Source organism: Uranotaenia lowii, chromosome 3 (assembly GCF_029784155.1).
Source record: "Uranotaenia lowii strain MFRU-FL chromosome 3, ASM2978415v1, whole genome shotgun sequence".
Classification (NCBI taxonomy): Eukaryota; Metazoa; Arthropoda; class Insecta; order Diptera; family Culicidae; genus Uranotaenia; species Uranotaenia lowii.
This window is the reverse complement of record NC_073693.1, coordinates 335521361-335536010: the sequence shown is the minus strand read 5'-3', so window position 1 is coordinate 335536010 and position 14650 is coordinate 335521361.

The window sequence follows — 14650 nt, the reverse complement described above, 5'->3', positions numbered from 1 at the left end:
ATATATATATATATATATATATATATATATATATATATATATATATATATATATATATATATATATATATATATATATATATATATATATATATATATATATATATATATATATATATATATATATATATATATATTTTTTTTTTTTTTTTTTTAAATCATTTTTTTTTTTTGGTTTGTTAGTAATTAAAATTAAACCATTTTTTAAAGCTTCATAACTTTTTTTCTTCTCAAAGGAAATAATTAAATGGCAGATCATAAAGCATTGAAATTTTGTAAGTTTTTGAAATAAAATATTTAAAAAAATGTAATGACCTTTAACATGAACAATTGTAAATAAGTTTTAAATGGTGTCTAGAAACACATTTTGCATCCAAGTTCGCCGAAATCACAGAAAAATCTGTAATTTCACAGAATTTTGAGCAATTAAAAAAAAAAAAAGATTCTGTGTCAAAGAGCACAGAATTGTGAAATAGGCTTGTGATATAGCTCAGTTGGCAAGTCTGTTGTCTCCTTTGCCGAAGTCCGCGAGTTCGCGCCCAAGAGCAAACATCGAACACAGTTGTACCGGATAAGTTGTTCAATAATGATCCGCCAACTGCAACGTTAATAAAGTCGCGAATGCCAAAAAGATGGTAAAACGACAATAATCGAAACAAAATAAAAAAAAGTTATAAAAAAAAATTTAAAATTAATTGTTTAAGCTTTTGTGCTTATTAGGAAAAATATTTACATGAAACCATAAACGATATATAATGGTATTTTGTAATTTGGAATTTATGTCTAACAAAAATTTGAAAAAATACTGTCATGCTGATTTGGTTTAACGTTTTTTTTTTCAATTTTAAATTAATGCGGTTGTAAGTTTTTTTGACAACTTCTGGAATACTGTTATTTGTCTGTAAAATTTCTGCGTTGACCAAAAATGTAAAAAAAAAATGGTTTCCAAGCAAATGAAGTGATTGTCTAACGAGTTCAAATCGTCAAAGATATACAATCATGTGGATTTGGATTTGAGGTAAAATACTGTGAGTTGTATTTGAGTAAAGTAAAGTGGTAGGATGGCAAAAAGGAAGTATAGAATGGTTTTTATGCAACGATTTTGTATCGTTGTAACCATATTAAAACTGTCAACTTAAACCATATTCAAATTTCCTTATTAAGCGATGACAGACAGGGATGCCTTACCTCATACTGTGATAAGATAGTTCAACTGAATATAAGGGAAAGCAAAATAAAATTTAATGAAAACATTTCGTGGGAAAAAACTTCTGAATTGCCAAAGAATCTCACTAAAGGGGGATTTTTTTTTCTTTATAATGCTCTTCAAATTGAAACTCCAAAAGTGTGTTCCAAATATTATAAGTTAGCCACTTTTTCGATGATAGTGTTATCAAACGAACGTTCAGATTTGGGGTCAGCAGATTGCTATCAAAATATTTACCAATAATCTCTAGGTCTTTTAGCATTTTTCCGATTATGACATTGGGACAATTTTCTGGATAAAATAATGCTGTGTCATCTACAAATAATCTGGGGTTACAATGCAATGACAGGTTGAAGAAATCAATGATATATGGTAGAAAAAGAAGTGGCCCAATGTCACTCTCTTGTGGCACACCAGCTTCTGTTTGTCCAAACAAGATTTTTATTTGTTCAGTAGAAACAAACTGTTTTCGCCCTGTAAGATAGCTACGAAAAATGTTATTTTCAAATCCTCTTATTCCCTAACAATCCAGTTTACTAAGGAAAACGTCATGAACAAGGGTGTCAAAGACTTTTTTAAAGTCAAGAAACATTCCTGCTACAATTTTATTTGTGTCTGTAGTTTCAATTAATGAATCTATCAATTCCACATTGCAATAAGCGTTATTTTCTTTGATAATGTTATTGAATTGACCTTCAAGGAGTTTTTAGAAAACTTTGCTTAACGAACTAAGAGTTGAAATTGGACGGTAGTTGAATTGGCTTAATCGCCTGCTTTATAGACTGGAACGAGTTAGACGACGGAAAGACCCCCGATAAAAAAATAGAATTTAAGCATGCAGTTAAAATCCATGTTATTTCTAAGCAGTTGGTTTTAAAAAAGCTGCGGAGAATGCTACCAGAACCACGTTTTTTTTGGTTTTTTTTTATTGTCGTAGAGTTTGAATAACTTCATTAACTAAAGCAGGTTGCAAGAATATGGTGAAAGAACTCTGTTTATGAAAGATAAGTTGTCAAAAGATGGATCGATTTCAATATTATCTGCAAAATTTCTACCAAAACTTCTAAAATAAATAGAAGCTAAAAAAGTTCAAAAATTTCTTTGTTTATTGTTCGTTTTTTCTCAATTATTAACAGTCAAGTAAATCTCTGCTTGAAAATTTTCCCTGGAGCTCAAAAATATGTGGGAGTAGTGAACATATCAAAATTTATTTCTTAAAAATTTACTATGTTTTATGTTAATTTTTTTTGTACCAAACTTGCTGACATGGAAAACTTAGTTCTTCCAGAAAATCTATTGCTAAAATAAACGATTTCTTAATTTAAAATCTTTCTATTTGGGACTGTTTCCCTTTTGAAAATGGGATGTATCATTCAATAATATAAACCAAAAACTTCCCTCCCTATTTTGTAGAGGACAGTGGTTTATAAACCCAATGGAATATCTACATTCATTCCTCGTGCTATGCAAGTGTGTGTTTTTGATTTGATGTAATCTAAACCTCAAAAAAAATCTTATAAAAATTGTTCACCAGATGTCGTATTATCCTCCGTTGGAAAACTGCAAGAAGATTTTGAAAGAAATTTAACATCCCGTTACGTCAAATAGGGATGAATCCTTAAAAATCCAGACTTTTCGAGAATAGATCGAGAGTTATCTTTTTCACATTGATTTTCCATTTGACACTCACGATTTAAAAAAAAAACAATAAAAAAAGCGGGGAAGAAAATAACGTGATTATCAGTTTACAGAACAACTTCAAAAAAATATTGAATGAAGAGCCCAACGGGAATATTAAGTTAAAATTAAGAGCAATTGGAAAATGTAAGAAACGATTTTTAAAAATATTGATTTGGTTAAAATAACAGCTCACTTTTAGAGAATCGGTGTAAGATTAAAATTGCGAAGAGCCGATAGAGGAAATAGTTCAGGATCGTATTTCACCTGGAACTACTAATGTAACTTTAAATATTCAAAACAACTGTACCTTATATAAACCATAAAATTTTCAGTTTTGAGCTGCATTGTAAAAATCTGCTACAAACGGTGGTTTCTAGATTCGATCCGAACAAATGGGTCATCGATGACTGAAAAAAATAGATTATTTATCACACTTAAAATAAACTTGTAGTGTTATTTTCGAATTTGTTCATGTGGTTACTCTTTTCATGTTATAGATACCTTTTAAATATCGATAAGTTTTTTGTTTTTCATAAATGTGATAAAAATCTTGTTATAAACTAGTTTAGCTGTCTTTATTTTCATTGATGGGTCTTCAAGCAGAACCAGTTCGGTGAGCATCGCCTAAATTTTTTCTATATTTTAAGCGACTTTATCTTAAGTCCAAGTTTGTTTTTATGGGAAATGCATTCATCAAGAAAGGTTAGATTGATAGAGAAGTTTAAGAAAATCTATCAGGAAAGCATGACCGTCAGAAAGAAGACTAGAGAAATGAAACTAACTTGGACGGTGACGAAACAATTCTTCTTTTATGTGCAAGATTGTCACTCTGCCCCAAAATCACTGGATATACTACAGAATCCCCAGCATAGTCGGTATGCTTTGGCCCAGAAAGCCGGAGGTTGCGGTTTCAAATCCAGCTCAGCGCAGTTTGTAATTTTTGCCACAATTAAAAAAAAGTTTTTTCATTTTCTTTAACTTCTTTGTCAATTCGGGTAACATACAGCTGAGATACAATTGTGCTTATGAGTTGATTCATGTTAATATGGTTTATTCCATTTTCCATTTTTTTCGTTTAACCATATTCGTTGTTTTTTTTTTTTTAAACGCATTCAAACTATTTCAAATTGTTCTTGCGACAATTTTTTCAACCATCTAGAACTCAAACTTTTTTTGATGAATAATCCACTTAAGTTTTATTTTGGGATTACAAAAAAATTTAGTTCTACGAAATAAAAAAAAACATATTTATGGAGAATACTTGCTTTATTAAACAAAACATTCAACCCAAGTGTTTAATTTCATCATTTTCAACCAACTTCGGTTAAGTTTTTTTTTTTCAAAAAATCAATCCAGAATCTTTCTTACATTCGAAGTTACATATTTCAATTTTTTTTTTGTTTCAGAACGACATATTATAGATATGAATCTATGAATTCTGAGACTTCTAAAATGAAGATTTTAAGTAAAATGAGCAATTTTCTCAACATCATTACGGAACCTTAGAACAGCATATTTTCAATCATTTGGCGAAAAGAATTTGTTTAAATAACTTTTCGATTCGGTTTTATGACAATTTTAGTAAACCCCGCCTAAAGGCAAAGTTGAAAGTTAGAGGGTTTACTAACGACATGTGAGGATAAATATATTTGACACAATGAAGTTTACTAACCATGCACAATAAAATTTTATGAATTCATCTATGTTGTTTTGTATGTTTTAAATATTGAAATTGATTTCTTTAATTTAATGGAATTGCAGGTGGAAACCTTCTAAAAAGGATATAATATTAAAATAGAGGAAAAAAATCTACCCAAACTTGAACCTGAAGATTTTTTAAAATATTGCAGTCTTCAATAAACTCACCAAAAATACTTTTAGGCAGTGAAAAAAATACCGAAGTAAGACTACATTTTTTAAGAGTATCACTGTTATGAGTCTCTTTAAAATCGCCAACTCCATCCACTATCCCTTAGATGAATGGTGTTGTTTTCCAGGGAAAACTTTTGCTCTGGTACAACAGCAGGAAACAGCACACAACATCTTTCTCTTTCGGACAGAATTTCAACTACTAATCATAAACAAATATTTTCCAAGTGCCCAAGTTCCCGACTGCTCGACGATGTCAGATCCAAAAGGAAGAACGCAAGCGGAACCAAGAGACAACAGACAGACGCCGGTCGGCGAGTTGAAAAGCGGCCTAATTGGGATCGTCGTCCTCAACATGAACCCGCTCATTTTACCTGACCACCCCTAGCTTTACTGCCATTTTTCCGGTGCCGACTTTGTATGGCCGTTAAAAACTTTGCAAAATGTATTCAAATTTGCGGACATGTGTCGCCTTCACTATACGGCGGTTTCGTTTTTATTTTGTTGTTTCCAAATATGTTTACAGGATCAAGATAGTCGACAAACTTTACCGACGTTTACCGGAAAAAGGAAGAAGACAAATCTGATGAAACCCAATCCTTCAACCAGAGATACAGCTGCCTGGCTGTTGCCAACAAATTGAACGGTTCCTCGGAGCCATTCTGGGAATTATTGAGCAGATACTCCGGATTTATTGTGTTTGTCTTTAGGCGTGTATTTTCTTCCGATGGGTTTCTGTGTCTGCTTCTGTCATTTCAAGGCAGCCGACACACAAGATGTTGATGTTGATGTGTTGTTGCCAGGATGAATCTCGTCGAATTCGGTGGATTGAAGGCAGGCAGCTAGTGGCCCCTCAGGGCTCCGGTTGACTTCTTTGGGTTGTCGAGAGCGAGCTCTTCCTTCCTTGCAGGCATCATCCCATCCAAGGCTGCAAGTACCCATCAAATCACACGACTCTTCAACGCTGAAGATAGTCTGATCCATTCAAACGGGACGCCCACGCGTACTTACATACACATACACTTCAAGATGTGCCTCGGCGAAAATAATATGTCACACCTTGCGAAAGGTGTCACGCCGTCAGGCATTCCCGATGAATTATTGATGATGAGATTATTTTGCTCCCGAACGCCGTCTGAAGACGGGTCTGGTTCAATGGAATAACGTCAGTGAGCGACGAAAATAGATGAGCAACTTTGGGTTAAGTTTAACTAAGAATTTCCAGGAATGTACTGGATACAACCTGTATACAAATCTCAGGTGGCGATGGAAATCCTGTGCTAAGTGTTAGTAAAAGTTTTTTTTTGTAAACATTGTAACCATGCCGATTCGTGACGTCAGTTGCATTTTCGAACAAACAACCATCATCGCTGTACCAGCGAAAACTAGAGAAAAAAAAACCATTGCCAACTGCTGTTTACGATTCTCGCCTACACTCAGCCGAAATAAAAACGTTAAATTCACCTGGATTTTCACGTAGGCGCTCTCTACGCGAACTTTTGCTCGACTTACGTGAATCACTTAGAAGCTAATACAAATTCACTTTATCCGTACGTGAAATTCATATGGCTGTTTGCTGTCAAAACGAAGACACATTTGATTTAAGTGAAAATCCAGTGATCCATCAAGTACAAAGGTATTTGGTACATTCTATGTGACGTTCACGTAGCTCTGGATAACTTATTCACATGAAATCCATGTGACAGAATACACCTCTCAATATGGCGCGGATCCAACAGTTGGTGCTTTCAGAAAGACAAATTCTAGGTGATGGAGAAGCCGATTTTTCGTAAGTAGTTAATTTTTTTTGTGTATTCGTTATTTATATTTTTTGTTATTTTAACAGAATTCGGAATTGGGGCAGCTAGGACTACCAGGCAATTACTATGGAAGCAACCCAAATACCGTCTCCGATGCGATATTATGTGTTAGGTATGTGAAGAGAAAATTGTACAAAGTTTCAATTGAAAAAAAAGTACTTCGTGTAGAATACTAAAACATCCTGCAAAATCATAACATTTTTTATTTATAAGATCCGAAAAACCAACTACGTTTATATTTCAATAAAATCTACGTGAATCGCATGTAGCAGAACGCATCCCTTTTCACATTCGACCTACGTTGTTTTCACATAGCTCTGTTTGCTACCTGAAATTCACGTAGGTTTCACGTGATTTTCATGGTGGCAAAAATCCATGTACATTTCCACGTAGCGTTCAAGTGAAGAATTCTTTCGGTGAAGGATACATAAACATCCTGGCAAGTGACGTAGGCTTTGTTTATCTTTTTACTCTTTGAATAACGAGTTCTGTTATAGTGTGCGTGTTTCTTCATCACCTTCTTTGTACCACATTGTACTGGATAGTGTAGTCTGTCAGATGATCGTTCCTGAAAACGACACATCGATGATAACTAACACCATCACTCCGAATTCAAACAAAACTGAGAAAATTAAAAAAAAAATGCATCGCAATGATTTGATAAAAAAAAACTTTAAAAAGTTCTCTCAAATTCATTTGACCATCAACATGGCATTAAGTCAGCAATCAACTGAGAAGGTTAATAAATTTCGACTATTTAGATAAAACTGACAATTTTGACAATTTTGACAATTTTGACAATTTTGACAATTTTGACAATTTTGACAATTTTGACAATTTTGACAATTTTGACAATTTTGACAATTTTGACAATTTTGACAATTTTGACAATTTTGACAATTTTGACAATTTTGACAATTTTGACAATTTTGACAATTTTGACAATTTTGACAATTTTGACAATTTTGACAATTTTGACAATTTTGACAATTTTGACAATTTTACAAGAGTTAGCCAAGAGTTAAGAATCAAGAGTCAAGAGTCAAGTATCAAGAGTCAAGAGTCAAGTATCAAGAGTCAAGAGTCAAGAGTCAAGAGTCAAGAGTCAAGAGTCAAGAGTCAAGAGTCAAGAGTCAAGAGTCAAGAGTCAAGAGTCAAGAGTCAAGAGTCAAGAGTCAAGAGTCAAGAGTCAAGAGTCAAGAGTCAAGAGTCAAGAGTCAAGAGTCAATATTCAAGAGTCAAGAGTCAAGAGTCAAGAGTCAAGAGTCAAGAGTCAAGAGTCAAGATTCAAGAGTCAAGAGTCAAGAGTCAAGAGTCAAGAGTCAAGAGTCAAGAGTCAAGAGTCAAGAGTCAAGAGTCAAGAGTCAAGAGTCAAGAGTCAAGAGTCAAGAGTCAAGAGTCAAGAGTCAAGAGTCAAGAGTCAATATTCAAGAGTCAAGAGTCAAGAGTCAAGAGTCAAGAGTCAAGAGTCAAGAGTCAAGAGTCAAGAGTCAAGAGTCAAGAGTCCAGAGTCAAGAGTCAAGAGTCTAGAGTCAAGAGTCAAGAGTCAAGAGTCAAGAGTCAAAAGTCAAGAGTCAAGAGTCAAGAGTCAAGAGTCAAGAGTCAAGAGTCAAGAGTCAAGAGTCAAGAGTCAAGAGTCAAGAGTCAAGAGTCAAGAGTCAAGAGTCAAGAGTCAAGAGTCAAGAGTCAAGAGTCAAGAGTCAAGAGTCAAGAATCAAGAGTCAAGAGTCAAGATTCAAGAGTCAAGAGTCAAGAGTCAAGAGTCAAGAGTCAAGAGTCAAGAGTCAAGAGTCAAGAGTCAAGAGTCAAGAGTCAAGATTCAAGAGCTAAGAGTCAAGAGTCTAGAGTTTAGAGTCATGAGTTGAGAGTCAAGAGTCAAAAGTCAAGAGTCAAAAGTCAAGAGTCAAGAGTCAAGAAACACTGTGCTTTGCGTCCTATTAAAAAAAATTAGATTGTTTTAATTATTTCGATTAAAAATCTGTTTTATAGATTTTCTAGTGAAGTTTTAAACCAACTTCATTTCAGTACAACTAAAACATTCCCTTAGAATGAGCTACACCGTTCTTAAAATCGCTTTAAGGAAACTCAAAAATTTTCCCCACCAAAAGGGGGCTGTTGTTCAGTCAGTTAGATAAGCCATCAAACATCAGCCTTGAGTGGGCTTAATTTTTTCTTGGCATGTAAAATGGGCCCGTGTGCAAGGCTCGTGTTGCTGTGTGGGCTTGACTGGGGCCTGAGCTGAGGAACATAGATGGGTCTGGTATGTGCAGTAACATTGCCCCATTGCATTTGAGCGTGGTAATTTTGTGGTACTACCTATGACAGGACCCGATAAGCCGGCTCAGCCCAACAAACTGACCGAAACCAAGAGAAGAGGTGTCACCGATCTACGTTTCCGGGCTTCCATTCCTCTTGGTTGGAGGCTCCTACCTGCTTCAAGGCACACAAGCTTTCAATATTGATTAACAAATGCAAATTAATTCATTGCCATATCGGATCAATTTATACGATAGGCATCTCACGGTTCAATTTTAATGTTTTTTCTTTCTGTCTCGTTTCTCTCTCTCGCACTTGATGTTGTGTTGCACAACCATGTGAACGTTCTGGTCCCGGGCAAGGATGGATTTTTGCGGTTTATCGAACCGAACGGGATTAACCCGTTTGCAGATTTAATTGTTGGAAGTTGAAAAACCGACAAGTGTATCGAAGCCTGAGACCCACACACACAAACACAAAAACGCTCAAGCAAACATATGAATGAGGCGGGCTTATCCAAACCAATGAATGGCGACAAGTGGGAGGAGTTTTGGGTGGAAATCTCTTCGAATCCATGGTGGAAATTGCGGTGATGGTTTGAGGGTGGACACACGGTTACGTGGATTTTGGTCCACAAACCTCAAGTGTCATCAATCGGTTGCAGAACGTGCCTATGACATCATCGGGCTGAAAGAAAACCGAAAAAAAACCTACTTCAACATAACGATAGCAACAATGACATCAACATCATTCACGCTGGGGCATTGTTTTGGGGAATTATCCCTCGGGTGCCTGCAGCAGCACCTGATGATTACGGAATTATGCAAATTGAAATGAAAAATTAATTTTCGAAAGGAACTTGTGATAAACCACTGACTGGTCAGAAAACCATGGGTTCCAGCTTTGGTATTCAGTACCGACATTTATTTCAGCAGCAGTAATTAAAAGATAAAAATGCAAATCGAAATCGCTGTGGGAATTGACAGAATCTAGTGGGTATCAATCAGAAATCGAACAGTCTCTGGCAATGTGATTTTCGACTCGGGAATAAGTTAATTGACTTTTAATATTGGCAGCTTGTTGCTCCTATCAAAAGTTATAGGAGAATGCTTTCTTTAAAGCTTCTCTGTTAAATTTTACTGAAACTTAAGTTTTTCAAATTTTAAAACACAGTATATTTTCAAAGCATCAGATTAATAGAAACCGTCACACAACCAGGGACTTCCAATTTTGACAAAGCTAATCTTTCATTTGAAAGAAAAAGGAAAGGATTGACATCAGACGGAGTTGTTTGGCTTTAAATTATAAATGGAAATACTGTCCAACCGGATTTAGCGAGAATTCGAGGCACTGGTTTTAAAAAAAAAAAAAAGAGCTGGAAATGTTCGTAAAACATAATTAATATGCACCGTTTCCAAGAACTCCCTAAAGATATCTAAAGGAAACCATGAAGATGTGATGAAGGTATTTCATTTAGAATTTTCAGTTTCCCTTTGTTACTCACAATGTCATGTTTATATCGAACCTTGAGTTCGGAATGTTGAATTTCATTAAAATCCTTAGCCTAGCCAGGAAAAACCGTTCGTTTCTAGAGGTTTTGTATCGTAAAAGTCGTGGGAACTGACGAATTCTCTCACTTAAGTAGGACAGGTTTCTTGCTTAACCATTTCACGCTTAGTCTGGTTCGTCTGTTCCCGATTGTATCGAGAACTACTGAACCTATCAACGTGAAATTGAGCATGTAGCCGTTTTAAAGACTAGGAATGGTTGAGGGTAAAAGTTTGAGGCTAAAAACCCTATTCGAATAAGTGTACTAGGGGCTTGTGATATAGCTCAGTTGGCAAGTTTGTTGTCTTCTGAGCCGATGTCTGTGAGTTCGAGCCCAAGAGTAAACATCGAACACAGTTGTACCGGACAAGTTTTTCAATAACGATCCGCCAACTGCAACGTTGATAAAGTCGCGAATGCCATAAAGATGGTAAAACGACTATAATCGAAACAAAAATAATAATAAATAAATAAATGTACAACAACAGCAACCAGGAACGGTTTCTAAAAATAGTTTCAGAACCTTAAGACTCTAGTATGGGAGAGAGGCTTCCATGCAAATATAATGTCGAAATCTCTCTGTTTACTAGAGTCTCTCACGTTCCTCGCCGCAATCATTTTGGTAGTTTTAATAGCCGGGCTCAAAGAAATTCTCGGAGCAACAAAACAAAGAAGGAGAGCACCCAGCTTTGCAACGTGTGGCTATACTGAGCGGCTAACTGGAGTCACACGTCACACGTTTTTGATGTGACGAGGCCTCGCAGGAAATACACCCGTCACCCGAATATGGGTCCCAAGACGACGAACGTGTTGAAAGCAAAGCAACAATCGCCAGAGGATAGTAACAAGAGCATACTGATCAGTGAATGCTTGAAAATGGAACATTTGGCCGCCATTTTCTCAATCAAGTATAATTTGATTACCTACTATCCGTATTTTGTCGAACCAATCAAAACCATTTAAACGATTTTTAAAAATAATACCATAATTTGTTAGTGTCTAGTTTGAATCTAGATCTTATGCACCTTTGCGGACGTTTAAAAAAAGATTGTGGGAAACTTTTCATAAAACTTTTGAATCAATTACGTCTAGTTGGTTATTTTTTATTCAAATTAATAACAGAAATAAGAAACAAGTTAGATCGAAAAAAGTTCTAAAACATGTGTGAATGTACTTAACTGAAAATATATCAAGCGCCATTTAAATTTTCATAACTTCAAAAAATCTTGTGAAAGGAACACTGATCAAGAGAATTTCTCGTAAAATAGATTAAATATAAATGATGATTTTAGAGTGAGGGTATTCATTAGCTGAAAAAATTATCTAGTGCAAAAGTTCAACTCTTTTCGGCTACAAATTTGTTAAAGAAATATTTTTTCTTCTGTTGTTTTTTTTTTTGTTTGAGCCCATAAAACCATTTAACACGGATAAACATAACGTTTTGTTGAAATAATGCAACACAAAACCCTAAACTGTCAGTTAACATATCATTTCAAGCTCTGAACATGAAAAGTGTATTTTTGTTTTACATATTTTGGCTCATTGGTTGAAAAGTAAGTTTTTGGGACCGATATTCAAGTGGAAGCAGAAATTTGTAAGAAATTTACAAAACACTCTGAAATTGTTTAAAAAAGTGTTCACTCCTGTGCAAACATACATACATATTGCAAACAAATTCAATTTCTTAGTATTTTCCATATATTTGGCACATTTTTTGATTTAGTGAAAGATTCCCTGAATTGAATGATTCTTCACACTGTCGAAAAGGGATGTTTTTTTTTTTTAAATTTTACGAGATTAAATATTTTTTGCATTGAAGATCAACTTTTTTGTAAAGGATGGCTCCATCAACCTTGAACTTTGAAATTCAAGACAGACAGCTGTCATCCACAATAATTCGCTCCCGCTTCACCAAAAAATTTAAAATCAACTATTTTCTTAAATAAAGGGGTAGCTAAAAACTCCGGTTCTGTTATTACTTTTAAAAATTTAAACTTTACAGGAAAGCTTAAAAATTAACTTTAATAACGTCGACGATGGGGAATCCGGGAATCCGATTTGCGAGAGAGTAAAGTTTCGCATAGGGTCGTAGAATCGATTGATTTTACTTGACTCTTGACTCTGGACTCTTGACTCTTGACTCTTGACTTTTGAATCACGACTTTTGACTCGTAACTCTTGAGTCTTGAACAGGGCCGGATTAAGCTAACGGGGGGCTGGGGTAATTTTTCTCGTTGCACCCCTATGAATCGAATTTTGCATAGATTGCATAATTCTCATCAGCGTAGAAGGTATCTTCTAACAATAAAATTATTGAAAAACCGCGTGGAATATTTTAAAATGGCTTTCATTTAATCATTGCGTATCATAATATGCGCTTTATCGAAAGCAAAATGGATGCAGACCATTTTTTAGATGAGAATTAAAAATCACTTCTGATATTGTCGACATATGAAAAATGAAGAGGAATTTTATTGTGCAATATTTGAACATTACAACTTTTTGCGCCTTAAATTACATTTGATAATGAACAGTTCGAAAACCAGCAACATGATGGTTTAATATTAAACGGTACACAGCATTGTATACCTCTGGACGCTTTTCATTTTAGAGTGACCAATATGGATGAGATTCATCATAATAATTTCTCTCATGACAATTTGCATCTCACACTAAGATTTCCGACTAAGTATCCAACATTTGAAAAATTGAACAAAAGGATAAAATTCATATTCCATGAAAATACAAATAAAATTGTTCAAAAGTAAAATTTAAAACCATAAATTAGATTTGATCAATTCAGTGACTTAAATTTAAATCATAATTGAAAATCAATGCTTTGAAAAATAAATTACCAACGAAGTTCAAACACAAATTAAACAATAAAAATTTCAATCCGAAATTGCAAATTTTATACGGCTGGAACAAATATCAATTTCGTTTTTTTTAACCCCTTCTCCCATTTCAAAATTTTCAAAAACCCCGAAAAGAGGAATAAATAAAGTTTGAAAGATTTTATAGCAATGTCGAAAAATTTTACAAATATTTGAAAGAGTACAAGATCAAAAAACAAATTATGAAAGATGGGAGTTTTTTTCACTTTTTGTATTCTTGATTTTTTTGAATTTTTTGACAAAAAAACTTGATTGATAGGTTTTTTGTAATGATGTAGTATGCATTTTTTTGTACATATGCTTTTGGGCAACTTATTCCAATCCATTAGATTCTGGCATAATTTTAAATTATCTCACCCCTCGAATTGTTTCAACTTCAAGTGACAAAAGAAAGATTAGAAATTTGTTCCGGCCTGATTCTGCATCTAAATGTTTGTACACATTTCATACCTTTTAAGCACGATAAATCGTGTTCATGTAATGCGAAAAGATTTTTGAAAGTATTGCGGATTACAATTTTAAAGTTTTGAATATTGTTCTCATCAGATGAAAGATTAAAAAAAAAGAAACTTTTGTGAAATAGTTCTTCTAAATTTTTCAAAAGTTAAATTTGAAAAACGTGAATTTCAAATGGAAATGAAATGTTACAAACACAGAACCAGTTATTATTGAAAAAAATCAGATAAAGAATCGAAATGAGTTTTAAAAAAGGTTGTCAGAATTTTTTCAGCACGTATCCATGTCGCACAAATTCGGGTCATTGTATATAAAAACCTGGAAAAATCCTGGAAACCCATCGACAGATTTTAAATCATACTTAAAGCTTCCAAAAATTTCATTTTGGATGCATAAGAAAATTAACAACACAATTTGTTTTTTTTTTTTTTATTGTTAAATGAAGTGAATTAAACTGGACTTAACCCGGGCCTATTTCCACGAAATCAGAGCAACCGAGCTCGGCTTAACTTTATTAATATTAAATAAATATTAAATATCCGAACAACGCCGGATGAAGCCGAGCAATCTGGCAACGTTATAAAAATTCCGGAGTTCTCAAAACTCATAAAAACATGATAATGAATAAAAAACACTTCACTTGAAAATCTCGTTGAATTGAATCTCTATTGTAAAATCTGGAAGAAGGTAAGATTAAAAACATAGAAAAATATATGATTCGAGATTCACTCAATGAAATCCGCAATACAACTATGAAAATATTTATATGATGAAAATAATGGATTAAAAAATGACAAGCTGATTTCAGGATACAAATTCATCAGATTATAAAGTAAAAAATTTAGGTTTTTTTTTCAAATCTTAGACTAAAATAGGAACTGAAATTTAATAGAAAACTTAGTATTATCGGAAAAAGGGTGT